The 18,911-nt window shown below is 48.2% G+C and overlaps 1 protein-coding gene and 1 long non-coding RNA gene across 7 annotated transcripts in view; one reads left to right on the forward strand and one right to left on the reverse strand.

Annotated features, from left to right (window-relative positions):
• LOC134886810 (uncharacterized) overlaps positions 1-11,261 on the reverse strand; it is a 58,049-nt gene extending 46,788 nt beyond the window's left edge. For 2 of the 3 annotated variants that reach the window (XR_010170895.1, XR_010170889.1), the window contains exons 1-3: positions 10,735-11,086; positions 9,053-9,106; positions 7,482-7,565 (exon numbers count right to left, since the gene is read on the reverse strand). This is a non-coding gene — a long non-coding RNA (uncharacterized LOC134886810). Of the gene's footprint in view, positions 1-7,481; positions 7,566-9,052; positions 9,107-10,734; positions 11,087-11,122 lie in introns of those variants that run through there. The other variant, XR_010170901.1, reaches the window with a different exon arrangement.
• Positions 1-18,911, forward strand: part of TTC28 (tetratricopeptide repeat domain 28) — a 935,607-nt gene that overhangs the window by 858,723 nt on the left and 57,973 nt on the right. The window lies entirely within an intron of this gene.

Below are 18,911 nucleotides of genomic sequence, written 5' to 3' on the forward strand. Positions count from 1 at the left end.
TGGAATCCACCATCTCAGCTCCCTGTGTACTTTGTGGAGGCAATTGCTGCTGGTCAATGTCTCCGCGGAGGAATTGATTATAATTCATTTTAATGAACATCATCTTCTCCACATTTTCTGGATGTAACCTCGTACGCCGATTGCTGACAAGGTGAGCGGCGGCACTAAACACTCTTTCGGAGTACACACTTGTGGGAGGGCAACTTAGGTAGAATAAAGCCAGTTTGTGCAAGGGCCTCCAAATTGCCTCTTTTTCCTGCCAGTATAAGTACGGACTGTGTGACGTGCCTACTTGGATGCGGTCACTCATATAATCCTCCACCATTCTTTCAATGTTGAGAGAATCATATGCAGTGACAGTAGACGACATGTCCGTAATCGTTGTCAGGTCCTTCAGTCCGGACCAGATGTCAGCATCAGCAGTCGCTCCAGACTGCCCTGCATCACCGCCAGCGGGTGGGCTCGGAATTCTGAGCCTTTTCCTCGCACCCCCAGTTGCGGGAGAATGTGAAGGAGGAGATGTTGACAGGTCGCGTTCCGCTTGACTTGACAATTTTCTCACCAGCAGGTCTTTCAACCCCAGCAGGCTTGTGTCTGCCGGAAAGAGAGATCCAAGGTAGGCTTTAAATCTAGGATCGAGCATGGTGGCCAAAATGTAGTGCTCTGATTTCAACAGATTGACCACCCGTGAATCCTTGTTAAGCGAATTAAGGGCTCCATCCACAAGTCCCACATGCCTAGCGGAATCGCTCCGTGTTAGCTCCTCCTTCAATGTCTCCAGCTTCTTCTGCAAAAGCCTGATGAGGGGAATGACCTGACTCAGGCTGGCAGTGTCTGAACTGACTTCACGTGTGGCAAGTTCAAAGGGCATCAGAACCTTGCACAACGTTGAAATCATTCTCCACTGCGCTTGAGACAGGTGCATTCCACCTCCTATATCGTGCTCAATTGTATAGGCTTGAATGGCCTTTTGCTGCTCCTCCAACCTCTGAAGCATATAGAGGGTTGAATTCCACCTCGTTACCACTTCTTGCTTCAGATGATGGCAGGGCAGGTTCAGTAGTTTTTGGTGGTGCTCCAGTCTTCTGTACGTGGTGCCTGTACGCCGAAAGTGTCCCGCAATTCTTCTGGCCACCGACAGCATCTCTTGCATGCCCCTGTCGTTTTTAAAAAAATTCTGCACCACCAAATTCAAGGTATGTGCAAAACATGGGACGTGCTGGAATTTGCCCATATTTAATGCACACACAATATTGCTGGCGTTGTCCGATGCCACAAATCCACAGGAGAGTCCAATTGGGGTAAGCCATTCCGCGATGATCTTCCTCAGTTGCCGTAAGAGGTTTTCAGCTGTGTGCGTATTCTGGAAACCGGTGATACAAAGCATAGCCTGCCTAGGAAAGAGTTGGCGTTTGCGAGATGCTGCTACTGGTGCCGCCACTGCTGTTCTTGCGGCGGGAGTCCATACATCTACCCAGTGGGCTGTCACAGTCATATAGTCCTGACCCTGCCCTGCTCCACTTGTCCACATGTCCGTGGTTAAGTGGACATTGGGTACAGCTGCATTTTTTAGGACACTGGTGACTCTTTTTCTGAGGTCTGTGTACATTTTCGGTATCGCCTGCCTAGAGAAATGGAACCTAGATGGTATTTGGTACCGGGGACACAGTACCTCCAACAAGTCTCTAGTTGGCTCTGCAGTAATGATGGATACCGGAACCACGTTTCTCACCACCCAGGATGCCAAGGCCTCAGTTATCCGCTTTGCAGTAGGATGACTGCTGTGATATTTCATCTTCCTCGCAAAGGACTGTTGGACAGTCAATTGCTTGGTGGAAGTAGTAAAAGTGGTCTTACGACTTCCCCTCTGGGATGACCATCGACTCCCAGCAGCAACAACAGCAGCGCCAGCAGCAGTAGGCGTTACACGCAAGGATGCATCGGAGGAATCCCAGGCAGGAGAGGAATCATCAGAATTGCCAGTGACATGGCCTGCAGGACTATTGGCATTCCTGGGGAAGGAGGAAATTGACACTGAGGGAGTTGGTGGGGTGGTTTGCGTGAGCTTGGTTACAAGAGGAAGGGATTTACTGGTCAGTGGACTGCTTCCGCTGTCGTCCAAAGTTTTTGAACTTGTCACTGACTTATTATGAATGCGCTGCAGGTGACGTATAAGGGAGGATGTTCCGAGGTGGTTAACGTCCTTACCCCTACTTATTACAGCTTGACAAAGGGAACACACGGCTTGACAAATGTTGTCCGCATTTCTGGTGAAATACTTCCACACCGAAGAGCTGATTTTTTTGGTATTTTCACCAGGCATGTCAACGGCCATATTCCTCCCACGGACAACAGGTGTCTCCCCGGGTGCCTGACTTAAACAAACCACCTCACCATCAGAATCCTCCTGGTCAATTTCCTCCCCAGCGCCAGCAACACCCATATCCTCCTCATCCTGGTGTACTTCAACACTGACATCTTCAATCTGACTATCAGGAACTGGACTGCGGGTGCTCCTTCCAGCACTTGCAGGGGGCGTGCAAATGGTGGAAGGCGCATGCTCTTCACGTCCAGTGTTGGGAAGGTCAGGCATCGCAACCGACACAATTGGACTCTCCTTGTGGATTTGGGATTTCGAAGAACGCACAGTTCTTTGCTGTGCTTTTTCCAGCTTGAGTCTTTTCATTTTTCTAGCGAGAGGCTGAGTGCTTCCATCCTCATGTGAAGCTGAACCACTAGCCATGAACATAGGCCAGGGCCTCAGCCGTTCCTTGCCACTCCGTGTGGTAAATGGCATATTGGCAAGTTTACGCTTCTCCTCCGACAATTTTATTTTAGGTTTTGGAGTCCTTTTTTTACTGATATTTGGTGTTTTGGATTTGACATGCTCTGTACTATGACATTGGGCATCGGCCTTGGCAGACGACGTTGCTGGCATTTCATCGTCTCGGCCATGACTAGTGGCAGCAGCTTCAGCACGAAGTGGAAGTGGATCTTGATCTTTCCCTAATTTTGGAACCTCAACATTTTTGTTCTCCATATTTTAATAGGCACAACTAAAAGGCACCTCAGGTAAACAATGGAGATGGATGGATACTAGTATACAATTATGGATGGACTGCCGAGTGCCGACACAGAGGTAGCTACAGCCGTGGACTACCGTACTGTACTGTGTCTGCTGCTAATATAGACTGGATGATAATGAGATGTAGTATGTATAAAGAAGAAAAAAAAAAACACGGGTAGGTGGTATACAATTATGGATGGACTGCCGAGTGCCGACACAGAGGTAGCTACAGCCGTGGACTACCGTACTGTACTGTGTCTGCTGCTAATATAGACTGGTTGATAATGAGATGTAGTATGTATGTATAAAGAAGAAAGAAAAAAAAACCACGGGTAGGTGGTATACAATTATGGATGGACTGCCGAGTGCCGACACAGAGGTAGCTACAGCCGTGGACTACCGTACTGTACTGTGTCTGCTGCTAATATAGACTGGATGATAATGAGATGTAGTATGTATAAAGAAGAAAGAAAAAAAACCCACGGGTAGGTGGTATACAATTATGGATGGACTGCCGAGTGCCGACACAGAGGTAGCTACAGCCGTGGACTACCGTACTGTACTGTGTCTGCTGCTAATATAGACTGGATGATAATGAGATGTAGTATGTATAAAGAAGAAAAAAAAAACCACGGGTAGGTGGTATACAATTATGGATGGACTGCCGAGTGCCGACACAGAGGTAGCTACAGCCGTGGACTACCGTACTGTACTGTGTCTGCTGCTAATATAGACTGGATGATAATGAGATGTATGTATAAAGAAGAAAGAAAAAAAAACCACGGGTAGGTGGTATACAATTATGGACGGACTGCCGAGTGCCGACACAGAGGTAGCTACAGCCGTGGACTACCGTACTGTACTGTGTCTGCTGCTAATATAGACTGGTTGATAATGAGATGTAGTATGTATAAAGAAGAAAGAAAAAAAAACCACGGGTAGGTGGTATACAATTATGGATGGACTGCCGAGTGCCGACACAGAGGTAGCTACAGCCGTGGACTACCGTACTGTACTGTGTCTGCTGCTAATATAGACTGGATGATAATGAGATGTAGTATGTATAAAGAAGAAAAAAAAAACCACGGGTAGGTGGTATACAATTATGGATGGACTGCCGAGTGCCGACACAGAGGTAGCTACAGCCGTGGACTACCATACTGTACTGTGTCTGCTGCTAATATAGACTGGTTGATAATGAGATGTAGTATGTATAAAGAAGAAAGAAAAAAAAACCACGGGTAGGTGGTATACAATTATGGATGGACTGCCGAGTGCCGACACAGAGGTAGCTACAGCCGTGGACTACCGTACTGTACTGTGTCTGCTGCTAATATAGACTGGATGATAATGAGAATGTAGTATGTATAAAGAAGAAAGAAAAAACCACGGGTAGGTGGTATACAATTATGGATGGACTGCCGAGTGCCGACACAGAGGTAGCTACAGCCGTGGACTACCGTACTGTACTGTGTCTGCTGCTAATATAGACTGGATGATAATGAGATGTAGTATGTATAAAGAAGAAAGAAAAAAAAAACCACGGGTAGGTGGTATACAATTATGGATGGACTGCCGAGTGCCGACACAGAGGTAGCTACAGCCGTGAACTACCGTACTGTGTCTGCTGCGACTGGATGATAAATAATGATATAAAAAATATATATATATCACTACTGCAGCCGGACAGGTATATATTATATAATGACGGACCTGCTGGACACTGTCTGTCAGCAGAATGAGTTTTTTATAGAATAAAAAAACACCACACAAGTCACACGACGAGTGTTTAACTTTTTCAGGCAATCACAATATAGTATACTATACTGGTGGTCAGTGTGGTCAGGTCACTGGTCAGTCACACTGGCAGTGGCACTCCTGCAGCAAAAGTGTGCACTGTTTAATTTTAATAATATGTACTCCTGGCTCCTGCTATAACCTATAACTGCTCCCCAGTCTCCCCCACAATTAAGCTGTGTGAGCACAGTCAGATATTATACATAGATGATGCAGCACACTGGGCTGAGCACAGATATGGTATGTGACTGAGTCACTGTGTATCGTTTTTTTCAGGCAGAGAACGGATTATATTAAATAAAACTGCACTGGTGGTCACTGGTCAGTCACTAGTAAACTCTGCACTCTCTAGTACTCCTAAGCTCCAGTAAATCAAGTGTCTCTGTCTCAATCTCACTCTCTCTCTTCTAATCTAAATGGAGAGGACGCCAGCCACGTCCTCTCCCTATCAATCTCAATGCACGTGTGAAAATGGCGGCGACGCGCGGCTCCTTATATAGAATCCGAGTCTCGCGATAGAATCCGAGCCTCGCGAGAATCCGACAGCGTCATGATGACGTTCGGGCGCGCTCGGGTTAACCGAGCAAGGCGGGAAGATCCGAGTCGCTCGGATCCGTGTAAAAAAAGCTGAAGTTCGGGCGGGTTCGGATTCCGAGGAACCGAACCCGCTCATCTCTAACATCTACTACACAATCTGATATTTCAAGTGGTAATACACTTTTATTCTTACAGTATATTAAAATTGTCTAGTACACGAAACCACTTGTATGTACATGTTTTTGCTATGTAAACAATATTTGGCAATTTTACCAATATGTGTTCTAAGGATCAAGAGATGGTGTGTTTGTTATTGTTTTGTGTAGGTTACATTGTACAGTAAAATTCTGGTTTGCTTGTGGCTTTATGTTTTTGGGTGGTTACTGCAGATGGCTGAGGCCGTGAAGCGGCATTATTCAGATTGTAGTCTGGATAGTGACAGAGCCAGCTAGCCTCACAATGCAAGAATGAATACATACATTTGCCGCAAAGGAAAGCTATCAACAAGGAAGGTTTTCCTGAGAAGGCTTAAATAACATTGATATACAGCATTTTGGGTAATATACACAGGTACAAGATGTGCACATAGAAAAGCAGAAATAAATGCTTTGGAATCACACATCTCTAATTTTAGAGCCTGTTTACCCACATGCCCAGTGCGACATGAATTCCTCAAGGCCGTGTTGGATGAGCTGTTTGGCATTCATGTGCCTTGTAACTCATTGATGAAACCATGTTTTCCAGCAGCGCTTGGCAGCCATTTCTGTATCATTAACCACTTTAATGATTTGCCGCAGCGTCACTGACCAAGAGAGACTGTTACACATTCTCATTTTATAGCCAGTGGTGCAAGGAGCAGCTGAAACTACTGAGTTGATTTCTTCTGTTAGAAAGCTGTAACATTGTTTCTGAATGTGTACACCTACCAAATATAACATACATGCATGAGGGGAGGAGGGGGTATTGTCATATTCTAATTGCTTTATCATATCTGTGGGAAGTAAGCAATACATGATACTCGTTTGTAAAATATTACAGGAACAAAACAGTTATTTCCCATAAGCGCTGTATGGTGTTTAGCCCACATAATGCAATTTATTAAACTAATATGCTAAACCTGAAGTTGAGCAGCTTAAACAAGTGATGCAAATCATTGTAAGTTGTCATTGTGTCTTGTGTATCTTATTCTTTATTCGCAATAACAAAGCAGTGTTTGGAGAACAGTTTTGAGACTTTTAAGGTACATGTATGTTGGCACAGTGGCTAACATTGCTGTTGTGTAGTGCTGGTCCTGTGGGTAGGACTGTGACCCAGCGCCATCTGTGTGATGTCTGTGTGTCCGCCCAGTGTTTGCATGGTGTTGCTCCAGCGGCCTATAAAGATATATTGCTGCCTTTAATTGAGTGGTGTTTGTATGGCTCCCGTTTGTATGTCTCCACTAGGACAGGTACTGATAATAAAATGTAACTGTACTGCCCCGCAGAATGATAATCCTTACTCTTAAAAATATAATAGTTATAATATATACAATATACAATAATATATACAATTTACAGTTTCTGCTACAAAAATATCAAAAGCGAATTTGAAGAGATGTTTATGGCCATGATAACATGAACTGAAGGACATAGCTATCCTTGGCATTCCATGTACAGTTTTAATGTTCAAACTTAATATGGTTTCATAATAAAATTATCCAGGTAGTTACATGCCTTGGAAAATACTGAGGCTAAAATGAATGTATGTATAATTATACGATTATCATTTGCCTTATACAGGTAGATACTGGCTAAGGTTGGAGCAGACACTGTGGAGGGTATGACACTGTGATCGTGTGTCATCATTGTGCTGTAGGGCCCAGACATCACGCTCCTGCTCATCCCCTTTTGTTTCCTTGCTTACAGCGCCTAATGCAGAACAGTATATACTGTGCGAGGAAGCCTTTGTCTAGCTACTGTATATAAGAAAACGTTACAATCCTCTGATGCTGTACTGACATTGTAATCACCAAAATAATTGCAATGGGGATTAAGAATCTTTGCAATCGTAGATTCCTTAAAACAAAACCCTCATCATTTACATGTTTCTAGCAGTGGATACGTAGTATATAACCTGGCACATATATAGTGTCTGCGGCTTTTCTCAGCTCATTGTGTACCTCGTTCTGAAAGAAAAAAAAAAAGAATATAAAAGTAAATTGCTCTGAGGAAGCATGAGGTCAAAGGCAAGATTTATTACCCTCTTATTTTAAATCCACTCGGAGATCTCTTATAACCAGCATAAGCTGCACTGTAAAACTTCCACAATCCAGTAAGCAGGGGGCAGCATGGCAACAGACTTCCATTGTCTCGCTGCAGGAGTATCATCTATTCTTGTGAAATGCTGTCAGAACAATAAGTGTATAAAGATTGAAGGATGACATGTAATAATTAGCGCTTTCATTTACCCTCTATTTAAGCATTTACATGTGCATTCATTTAATTGTCTGTTTGTATTTGTAGTTAGTTACATAGAATGCAGTGTAACAGTGGCGTGCGGTGAGGTCAGTGGCTGGTGAGGCACTACAGCCATAATGTCCGCCAAATCCTGTCGATGACCCCTACCGCCGCCGAGCCAATGCCCACTACTGCCCCTGAGCCGATGCCCGCTGCCACCACCAATGGCTTACAAATTCGCCCACCATCAACTGACCCAGCCCTCCGCCACTAATTTGCATCTCAGTCTGATGACGCCAATGCCCGCTGCCTGCCTGCTCATCATACTTGTGATATATTGTACTTTTTTATAGAAAAAAAATAAAATTAGTGTTTGGGACTGGGAAGGGAGTGGGAGGAGGACATGAATGCAATTTTGCTGTCCAGGGCTTCCATTAACTTAATGGAAAAGGGTCTGAATGATTTAAAAAATGGGGGAAAAAATGCGTGAGGTCCCCCCTCCTAAGTATAACCAGCCTCGGGCTCTTTGAGCCGGTCCTGGTTGTTTAAATACAGGGAAAAAAATTGGACAGGGGTTCCCCGTATTTAGACAACCAGCACCGGGCTCAGTCCGGTCCTGGTTCCAAAAACATGGGGGACAAAAGATGTAGGGGTCCCCCATATTTTTAAAACCAGCACCGGGCTCCACTAGCCAGGGACATAATGCCACAGCCGGGGGACACATTCATGTAGGTCCTTGCGGCCATGGCATTACCCCCCCAACTAGTCACCCCTGGTCGGGGTTCCCTGGAGGAGTGGGGACCCCTTAAATCAAGAGGTCCCCCCCCCTCCAGGCACCCAAGGGCCAGAGGTGAAGCCCGAGGCTGTCCCCAGCACCCCTGGGCGGTGGGTGCCGGGCTGATAGCCATAAGTGTGTAAAACAAAGGAATGTTTTTTTGTTGTGGAACTACAAGGCCCAGCAAGCCTCCCCCGCTTGCTGGTACTTGGAGAACCTCAAGTACCAGCATGCAGGGAAATAACGGGCCCGCTGGTACCTGTAGTTCTACAACAACAAAAATACCCAAATAAAAACACAACACACACACCGTGAAAGTAAAAATTTATTAACACACACTTACACACTCACACATACTTACCTACATCCCACGCCGGTCACGTCCACTTGTCCAGTAGAATCCAATAGGGGTACCTGTAAAATGAGAGAGAGATTACTTACCTACATCCCACGCCGATCACGTCCACTTGTCCATGTAGAATCCATTAGGGGTACCTGTAAAAATTAAAATTATACTTACAAACTTTATTCTAATCCAGAGGAGGGGAGAGAGAGAGAGGGAGGGGGGTGAGAGGGGGGGAGTGAGAGGGGAGAGAGAGAGAGAGACGGGAGGGGAGAAAGAGACAGGGGAGGGGAGAGAGAGCGAGAGGGGGGAGGGAGAAGGGGGGAGAAGGGGGATTGATTCTGCAAAGGACAGAGAGCCGACGGAGCATCTGGCATAGAGGTGCAACAGAGGTGAAGTGTCGAGAGAGGAAAGTGATCACAATTTAAAAAAAAAAAAAACATTTTCAGGCAGAAATGCTAGTTTCATGTTCTCCGCGGCTCTGCCTGTGGTTCCTATTAATAATTTCTAGGCTACTAATGAACTGGTAATGAGCTGGGCTGCAGGGAGCTATACGGGAGAGGAGAGGTCTCACCTGCCTTACACATGTAGTGTGTATCCCTACACAGTGCCAGATTAAGATCCTCATGGGCCTGGAGTTAAATTTCTGCAAGACCTATTACATACTTCCCGACTGTCCTGGCAGGGAGGGCATAGAGAGACGCAGGGCGGCATTGACAGCATAGAGAGACGTGGGGCCGTAGGGAGGGTATATAGACACGGGGCGGTAGGGAGGGCAGAGAGACGCGGCGCGGTAGGGAGGGCATAGAGATGCGGGGCGGCAAAGAGGGCATAGAGACGCGGGGCGGTAAAAAGGGCATAGAGACGCGGGGCGGTAAAGAGGGCATACAGACGCAGGGTGGTAAGGAAGGTATACAGACGCAGGGTGGTAGGGAAGGTATAGAGACGCAGGGCGGTAGGGAAGGCATAGAGACGCAGGGCGGTAGGGAGGGCATAGAGATGCAGGGTGGTAGGGAGGGCATAGAGATGCAGGGTGGTAGGGAGGGCATAAGACGCAGGGTGGTAGGGAGGGCATAAGACGCAGGGTGGTAGGGAAGGCAGAGACGCAGGGCGGTAGGGAGGGCATAGAGACGCAGGGCGGTAGGGAGGGTATAGAGACGCAGGGTGGTAGGGAAGGCATAGAGACGCAGGGTGGTAGGGAAGGCATAGAGACGCAGGGCGGTAGGTAGGGCATAGAGACGCAGGGCGGTAGGTAGGGCATAGAGACGCAGGGCGGTAGGTAGGGCATAGAGACGCAGGGTGGTAGGGAAGGCATAGAGACGCAGGGCGGTAGGGAGGGCATAGATACGCAGGGCGGTAGGTAGGGCATAGAGACGCAGGGCGGTAGGGAAGGCATAGAGACGCAGGGCGGTAGGGAGGGCATAGAGACGCAGGGCGGTAGGGAGGGCATAGAGATGCAGGGCGGTAGGGAGGGCATAGAGACGCAGGGCGGTAGGGAGGGCATAGAGACGCAGGGTGGTAGGGAAGGCATAGAGACGCGCGGTGGTAAAGAGGGCATAGAGACGCGCGGCGGTAAAGAGGGCATAGAGACGCGGGACGGTAGGGAAGGCATAGAGACGCGGGACGGTAGGGAGGGCATAGAGACGTGGGGCGGTAGAGAGGGTATAAAGATGTAGGGCGTTAGGGAGAGCCTAGATATGAGGGGTGGTAGGGAGGGCATAGAGAGATGTTGGGCGATAGGGAGGGCATAGGCCGGGAGAAGCAACAGTAAAGCACTCACCTGTAATATCTGTGCGGCGTCCAAACATCACCTCCCCGCAGCGGCACCCGCTCTGCCCGTTCCTTCTCCATCACTTTGGTCAGGTGCTGGGATGTGGAGTCCAGGGATCTGGGCGCGCCAGGTGGCGGTGGCAGTGACATCACACGTGGGGGAGAAGGCGCCGGGTCCCAGTGAGTATGCGGCGCAGGGAGGGCTATGAAAGCCTTCCGCTGCGCTGCTATCACAAACTGGCCGCGGCGCAGCAGTAGTTGTTACACTGCCGCCGCGGACGGAGAGCGGGGGTGTTAATGCCGGACGGGCAGGGGGCACTGACAGCGGGGCCTAGGAGACAGAGACGCTGGGACAGATCGAGTCAGACACACACACACACACTGACTCGTCCACTTACCAGACGCTGGCTGCTCCAGACGCTTCCATTCTGTGCAGGTCGTTTAGATGTTCCCCCGTACAGCACTGGCAGTCACAGCCGGAAATAGTCACTGTCAGTGCTGCCCAATCACAATGCCCCTGCTGTTCTGCGGCACTTACATAGGTGCCGCTTGCATTACTATTTTCAATGGGCTTTTACAGCCCTTTCCATGACCCCGCCCCCTGCTTCCGCCCACTTACAGTGCACAGCGGGAGGCACTGTTCTCGGTGCCGCACAAAAGCTTTTACAAAGCAATTTTACTTGTAAAAACATTAACATGATATAAAAAAGATACTTATGACACACAATATGTGCCATAACTATCTTCTTTGTATTCTTTTAATCAGGAATGACAGGGGAGGCACTGCCTCCCCTGCCTCCCCTGACTGCACGTCCCTGCAGTGTAATAACAACTTCCACATAATTTTTTACACTATTGTCTAAAATCAGTTGGCAGCAAAAGTAATACTAGTGTATTCTATATGCAGATAAATGACACTTCAAATCTTAAGCCATCAGAAGAAAAAATATTTTGTAATGTGTATGTTTTTAGTAGAACTAATAGACCAGAATGTTTATCTGATGACATTGTACAAGTACATCAAATGGGCTGTTACCCATGGAACAGTGGTTTCTAAACTGGGTGCTGTGACACAGCGGAGCACTTGCAAGGGTGCCACGGGTTGGTGGTCCAGCCAGGATCAAATCAAATTATTTATGGTCAGTGCTGGTGGCTTCCAATAAAAAAATATGTGGACAAACGGAACACAACCACCAGATAACTGAACCTATGGGTGAAATATAAACACAATTAATGTATTCATTTTTGCTGAAATCTTCAATAAGAAACTTTCTCTTACATTGTTGGGGATACTGGGAATCCATTTAGTACCATGGGGTATAGACAGGTCCACTAGGAGCCATGGGCACTTTAAGAATTTGATAGTGTGCACTGGCTCCTCCCTCTATGCCCCTCCTACCAGGCTCAGTTTAGAAAATGTGCCCGGAGGAGCCAGTCATGTCGCTGGAAGCTCCTGAAGAATTTTCTGCATTTATTTTATATGTTTGTTATTTTCAGGCAGGACTGGATGGCACCAGCCTGCCTGCTTCGTGGGACTTAGGGGAGGGAACGGCCCAACCTCTTGAAGTGTTAATGGTCCCGTTCCCTGCTGACAGGACACTAGCTCCTGAGGGAACTATTCGCAAGCCCCACCACGACGAGCGTACATTCCCGCTGCACGCTGCCACCCCTAACAGAGCCAGAAGAAAGAAGAGTGTTGGGTACTAAGCTGGCATCCCGTTTAGCGGGTCACCAGCCATTATGGCGGCATGAGAGTATGGAGATGCATGGCTTCTACATGGGACGGCTGGGTCTCCAGACTCAGTACACAGTGCAGACGCACAGCTTCTGAGGGGGCGAACTGAGTCTCAGTACACTATAGTGTACACAGTACCTAGACTGGCATTACAGACTTAAAGGGGGCTGACTCCATTTTAGGCACAAAATTACCTCAGCCAGTATAAAAAAAAGAGCGGGAAGACCGCGCGCCATTGAAGGGGCGGGGCTTCACTATGAGAGTATCCAGCAGCTCACCAGCGCCATTTTCCCTCTGCAGTGGACACAGACGCTGACTGACAGGGACACGCAGCTCCTCCGGAGAGACTCCAGATTACCTCAGCGGTACCAGAGGGTCATAGCACGGTGGAGCGATTATTAGTGTACTGAGTCCCTAATCTAGGTACTTAGTCTGCGACCTGCCTAAGGTTGGCATTAGCAGTAAGGGCGCTGTATGCTGGCTCCATACTATCTCTATGTCTCCCTAGAAGGGCTCTTTGTGGGTTAATTGTGCATTTAAGCTTTTCGTGTGTGTGTGTGTGTGTGTGTGTGTGTGTGTGTGCTGTCACTGTCGCAGTATGTCAGACAAAGAGTGTATTTCATGTAAGGCACAGTGTTCTTTTTCTCCAGGGGGTTCACTACTGTGTACTCAGTGCAGTGTACCTTTCCAGGCTAGCGAGGCAGAGCCATCTTGGCTGGACTCCATTAAGGCAATGATTTCCAATATTTCTACTAAATTGTCCGATAATGAGAAAGAAACACAATACTTAAGATAATCGGTGACTGAGTTTATGAAAAGAGACTCAGTACCCAAACCAGCGTCTCAGTACCCGGCCATTTGTCCGCAAAAACATTCTTTGGCCCATATCCTGCAGTCTGATTCTGATGATGAAGGGTCAGACATGGAGGAGGGGGAGGTGGACTCAGAGATGGGGGAGGATACTCTGTCACAGGGAATAGAGGCTCTCATAGAGGCTATCAGAGAAGTTCTGCATATACATGATAAGGTGACAGAAGAGACTGAGGAATCTTATTTTAATATAAAAAAGAAATCCTCAGCCACTTTTCCTGTGTCAAAGGAACTAAGGGGGACATTTACTAAGCAGTGATAAGAGCGGAGAAGTGAGCCAGTGGAGAAGTTGCTCATGGCAACCAATCAGCACTGAGGTAACATCTATAATTTGCATACTTCTCCACTGGCTCACTTCTCCACTCTTATCACTGCTTAGGAAATATCCCCCAAAATACCTTGGCCCTCATTCCGAGTCGTTCGCTCGGTATTTTTCATCGCATCGCAGTGAAATTCCGCATAGTGCGCATGCGCAATATTCGCACTGCGACTGCGCCAAGTATCTTTGCTATGAAGATAGTATTTTTACTCACGGCTTTTTCCTCGCTCCGGCGATCGTAATGTGATTGACAGGAAATGGGTGTTACTGGGCGGAAACACAGCGTTTTATGGGCGTGTGGCTGAAAACGCTACCGTTTCCGGAAAAAACGCAGGAGTGGCCGGAGAAACGGGGGAGTGGTTGGGCGAACGCTGGGTGTGTTTGTGACGTCAAACCAGGAACGACAAGCACTGAACTGATCGCACAGGCAGAGTAAGTGTGGAGCTACTCTAAAACTGCTAAGTAGTTTGTGATCGCAATATTGCGAATACATCGGTCGCAATTTTAAGATGCTAAGATACACTCCCAGTAGGCGGCGGCTTAGCGTGTGTAACTCTGCTAAATTCGCCTTGCGACCGATCAACTCGGAATGAGGGCCCTTGTTTTAAAAACTGGTGGTTAATCCTGATAGGAAATTTCAAATCCCTAAAAGGTTGCAATCATCTTTTCCTTTACCGCCTGAGGATAGGAAAAAATGGGAGAATCCACCGATAGTGTATGCATCAGTATCCAGGCTGTCACGGAAAATTGTATTGCCTGTCCCGGGTGCAGCCTCCCTAAAAGACACGGCTGATCGTAGAATTGAGACTACACTCAAATCTTTGTATACAGCTGCTGGGGTGGCCCAGAGACCCACTATAGCATGTGGGAGGAGTACTAAGGCCATCGCCAAATGGTCGGGTAACCTAAATGAGGGGTTTGATACCTTGCCTCAGGGGGAGATTATTTAACTCCTGCAACATATACAGGACTCTGCGTACTTTATTGTGGAAGCCATAAAAGAAATAGGCTTGCTTAATGCACGCACCACTGCTATGGCAGTGTCAGCACGCAGAGGCTTATGGCTACGCCAGTGGACTGCTGATGTGAACTCCAGGAAAGGCGTGGAAGGCCTACCTTTCACAGGAGAGGCCTTATTTGGAGATGAACTAGACAAATGGATCTCCAAAGCTACTGCGGGTAAGTCCACATATCTTCCTTCTGCAGCTCCCCCAGCCAGGAAGGCCTACTCAGGACCTAATCTACAGTCCATTCGGACTGCCAATTTTAAGGGCAAAACCAGCGGTTCCTCTACAGCCACCAGAGGCGCTAGAGGTAAGCCACGCAAACCAGAATATTATCTACGGTTGGCACTGCAGGACTGTCACTACCAGTACCAGGCCCTGCCATTTGGTCTCTCCACGGCACCGAGGGTGTTCACCAAAGTGATGGCAGAGATGATGTTTCTACTCCGCAAACAGGGAGTGAACTTAATTCCATACCTGGACAATCTTCTGATAAATGCACCATCCAGGGAGTGGTTGTTGGACAGCATTGGCCTCTCAACCAGACTACTCCTGGATCACGGGTGGATTCTGAACTTATCAAAATCCTACCTGAAACTTACAACAAGGCTTCCTTTCCTGGGAATGATACTGGACACAGAGTCTCAGAGAGTGTTCCTTCCCTTGGAGAAGGCTATGGTAATCTAGTCGATGGTTCGGACTGTCCTGAAGCTAGCCCGGATTTCGGTCCATCTGGGCATTCGCCTTTGGGGAAAATGGTGGCCCCTTACAAGGTGCTTCAGTACGGAAGGTTTCCAGCTGGATCTGTTGTACAAATGGTCCGGTTCGCATCTTCACATGCACCAGAGGATCTGTCTGTCGCCAAGAGCCAGAATCTCCCTTCTGTGGTGGCTACAGACATCTCACCTTGTTGAGGGTCGGAGATTTAGGATTCAGAATTGGATTCTGCTAACCACAGACGCAAGCCTCAGAGGTTGGGGAGCAGTCACCAAGGGGGTGCAGTTTCAAGGAAGATGGTCAAGTCGGGAAGTCGTCCTTCCAATAAACATCTTGGAACTCAGGGCAATCTACAACGCCCTTCTGCAGGCCTCATCTCTTCTTCGGAATCAGGCCATTTAAGTCCAGTCAGACAATGTAGCAGCGGTAACGTAAATAAACTGACAGGGCGGAACGAAAAGCAGAGCAGCAATTTCAGAGGTGTCAAGCATTCCCCCCTGGGCGGAAAAACATGCCGTGGCGTTGTCGGCGGTTTTCATTCCGGGATTATACAACTGGGAAGCAGACTTCCTCAGCAGACACGACCTACATCCGAGTGGGGCCTCCACCCAGAGGTGTTCCGGTGGTTGACACGTCGGTGGGGATATCCACGGATCGACATGATGGCGTCTCGACTCAACAAGAAGCTCAAGCGGTATTGTTCCAGCTCGAGAGACCCATAAGCAGTGGCGGTAGACGCTCTGACAACTCCGTGGGTCTACCAGCTGGTGTACGTGTTTCCTCCACTTCCTCTGATCCCGAGAATTCTAAAGAGAATAAAAATGGAAAAGGTTCAACCAATCCTCATTGCTCCGGACTGGCCTCGGAGGGCCTGGTACGTGGATCTTCCTGAGATGCTAATCGACGAGCCGTGGCTATCAAGACTTACCGTGGCTACGTTTAACGGCATGGAAGTTGGACGGCTGATTCTAGCCAGGAGAGGGATTCCTGACAGGGTCATTCCAACTATGATCCAAGCCAGAAAGGGGGTAACGTCTAAACATTACCACCGTATATAGAAGAAGTATGTCTCTTGGTGTGAGAGCAAACAATATTCTGCAGTGGAATTTCATCTGGGACGTCTCCTGCTTTTTATCGGGAGTGCATGTGGGCTTACGCCTTGTCTATTTACTTTCAGAAACAGTTGGCTTCTCTCCCTGAGGTCCAGACATTCTTGAAAGGTGTTCTGCACATCCAGCCTACCTTTGTGCCAGTGGCAGAACTAGCGAGCGGTGGGCCCTGGTGCGACAAAATGCTTTGCTGCTGCTGCCCCTCTGCTTCACTATAGGCTGTTCTCGGAAGACAGCCTATAGTGAAGCAGAGGGGCAGCAGCAGCAGCGCCTCCACCAGTAGTAAAGCGCTGCTGCGGCTCCCTCCTCCTCCTTCTCCCCCGTACCGCTGCTCCTCTCCTCTCTCCGGGCGGCTGTGCGCTGTGGGCAGCGGTTGCCTGCAGCGCACAGTGGCATGTAATGAGTCAGTTTGACTCATTACATGCTTTGGGCCCCTGGACAGAGGCGGGCCCCAGTGCAACGCACTGGTTGCACTGGCGGTAGTTCCGCCTCTGCTTTGTGCCTCCCACGGCACCTTGTGGGATCTCAATTTGGTGCTGCAGTTCCTCCAATCAGACTGGTTTGAACCGTTACAGGAGGTTGACGTAAAGTACCTTACATGGAAGACCGTCCCACTGTTGGCCTTGGCTACAGCAAGATGTATGTCGGAGCTAGGGGCGTTGTCTCACAAGAGTCCCTACTTAATTTTCCATGAGGACAGAGCTGAACTCAGAATCGTTTTTTGCTAAAGTGGTGTCCACGTTTTGCATCAACCAAACTATTGTGGTTCCGGCTGTTACGGACACCTCTGCTACTTCAAAGTCTTTGCATGTTGTGAGGGCTTTGAAGGTGTATGTAAAGAGAACAGCTCGTCACAGGAAATCGGACTCGCTGTCCGTTCTCTATGATCCCAATAAAATTGGGTGTCCTGCTTCAAAGCAGTCTGTTGCACGCTGGATCAGGCCCACTATCCAGCATGCTTATTCCACGTCAGGATTGCCGGTTCCAAAATCTGTACAGGCCCGCTCTGCTAGGTCGGTGGGTTCTTCTTGGGCGGCTGCCCGGGGTGTCTCGGCTTTACAGCTTTGCCGAGCAGCTACTTGGTCGGGTTCGAACACGTTTGCAAAGTTTTACAAGTTTGATACCTTGGCCTCTGAGGACCTTCAGTTTGGTCAATCAGTTCTGCAGACCCCTCAGCACTCTCTCACCCAGTTTGGGAGCTTTGGTACTTCCCCATGGTACTAAATGGATTCCCAGTATCCCCAAGGACGTAAGAGAAAATAGGATTTTAATTACCTACCGGTAAATCCTTTTCTCGTAGTCCGTAGGGGATACTGGGCGCACAACCTGTGCTTCGTTTTCCTGCACTGTTACTTAGTTAAGTATTCTGGTTGGTTCAGCTGTTGCTGTTCCTGGTTGTCAAGTTTGGTTAGCATGGCTTTCCTCTTGTTCTGTGTGTGCTGGTTTGTAATCTCACCACTTTCCTTATCTATCCTTCTCTCAAAGTATGACGGTCTCCTCCGGGCACAGTTTCCTAGACTGAGTCTGGTAGGAAGGGCAGAGAGGGAGGAGCCAGCGCACACTATCAAATTCTTAAAGTGCCCAAGGCTCCTAGTGGACCCGTCTATACCCCATGGTACTAAATGGATTGCCAGTATCCTCTACAGACTACGAGAAAAGGATTTACCGGCAGGTAATTAAAATCCTATTTTATGCCTAGGGGTACCATGAAAAAAAAATACTGATACTCTAGGGTGTCGTAACTCAAGAAAGTTTGGGAGCTACTGCCATAGAAAATAAATATTTGTTCTAATCTGTCTAATTCTATATCTAGTCAGTTACATCATGTTTTGCTAGTACCATATAAGATATGTTCATACCTCCCAACATCTGGTTCAGGCAATGCAGGAGTCCAAAAAGGGGTCATGGGCTATGGGAAAGTGGGTGTCGCTTCATGGAAGTGGTGCGCTCATGAGCCACGCCCCATTTTAATCACTGAGGGGGCATGCCAAGCATTCTGTGAGCTGCTTACATGCCCCCAATCCTTGTGTCTCCCATGAATAGACACTGTGAGCATGCGTATAGCCAGTGGCGGAACTAACGAGCGGTGGGCCCATGTGCGACAAAATGCTTTGCCCCCTCATCCCATACAAGTCCACCCCCTCACCCCTGGAGAGGATCTGGTGAGGGGGATCTGCTCAGGGCCAGGGAAATGGATACCTAGCAACAGTGCTGTAATTAGACATTTTAGCGCTGTGTGCAAGAAACGGCATCGGAGCCCCCCCCCCCCCCACTCCAGGCAAAACAGGGGCAGTGCGCGCCGTAAAATAGGGGCGTGGCTTCGTGGGGAAGGAATGTGGCCACAAAATAATACCAATTCATATAACGGTGCACAGTAGTCTCCATTATTCAAATTACGCCACACGGTAGCACCACTACACCAGGTCGCTGTGT

This window comes from Pseudophryne corroboree, chromosome 1 (assembly GCF_028390025.1).
Source record: "Pseudophryne corroboree isolate aPseCor3 chromosome 1, aPseCor3.hap2, whole genome shotgun sequence".
Taxonomy (NCBI): domain Eukaryota; kingdom Metazoa; phylum Chordata; class Amphibia; order Anura; family Myobatrachidae; genus Pseudophryne; species Pseudophryne corroboree.